The sequence below is a fragment of the Brassica oleracea genome, unplaced genomic scaffold, assembly GCF_000695525.1.
Source record: "Brassica oleracea var. oleracea cultivar TO1000 unplaced genomic scaffold, BOL UnpScaffold09266, whole genome shotgun sequence".
Taxonomy (NCBI): domain Eukaryota; kingdom Viridiplantae; phylum Streptophyta; class Magnoliopsida; order Brassicales; family Brassicaceae; genus Brassica; species Brassica oleracea.
This window is the reverse complement of record NW_013625787.1, coordinates 1-600: the sequence shown is the minus strand read 5'-3', so window position 1 is coordinate 600 and position 600 is coordinate 1. Positions and strand designations below refer to the sequence as shown.

General features: G+C 32.2%; 1 long non-coding RNA gene across 1 annotated transcript; it reads right to left on the bottom strand.

The window, feature by feature from the left end:
• On the bottom strand, window positions 1–573 carry LOC106322188. Its single transcript, XR_001266277.1, has 4 exons — window positions 483–573; window positions 315–390; window positions 123–200; window positions 1–37 (listed from the first exon to the last, which is right to left on the bottom strand). It is a non-coding gene; the product is annotated as an uncharacterized LOC106322188 (long non-coding RNA).
• Window positions 574–600: the final 27 nt, after the last annotated feature.

Sequence of the window (600 nt, the reverse complement as noted above, 5' to 3'; positions counted from 1 at the left end):
ACATCCCAGTGAAAGATTGTTACGTACGGTTCTATGCCTTTATTCACACATTTATTCATCAGACAATTAGAATTTGCTCATATATGTATTGTGAAGAATACAAAATTGTATAACATTTTTACCATTTGCTTTTAACTCATTGATGAGGTTATTGTAGTATTTGATCCCGTTTTCGTCTATCCCTCCTATCAATCTTCCCTCTAAAGGTAAGCATATATACAATAATCACATTAGTTAAAAATATAATAATAATATAATAGCAATAATATCAATACTAACATTAATAAAATTATGTTCTTATCATATGCACTTACTTGGTAAGACCCTAGACCATGCTATTGAGAGCCGGTAGGCTTGAGCCTTCATTCTTTTCAGTAATTTGACATCCTCCTGTTAATCATATGAGAGTTCAAGAGTTAAATTACATTTCTGAAATCGAAAAACTACATGTATACACACATTCATCAATGATAGCTTCTCACCTTGTAAAGATCATACGAATCACAAGCAAGGTCTCCGGAACTGTGATCTGGAACTTTCTCTGTACATATATAGCAAACCGAATTTTGAGCATGAACTGGACACTTAAATTTCTATGAG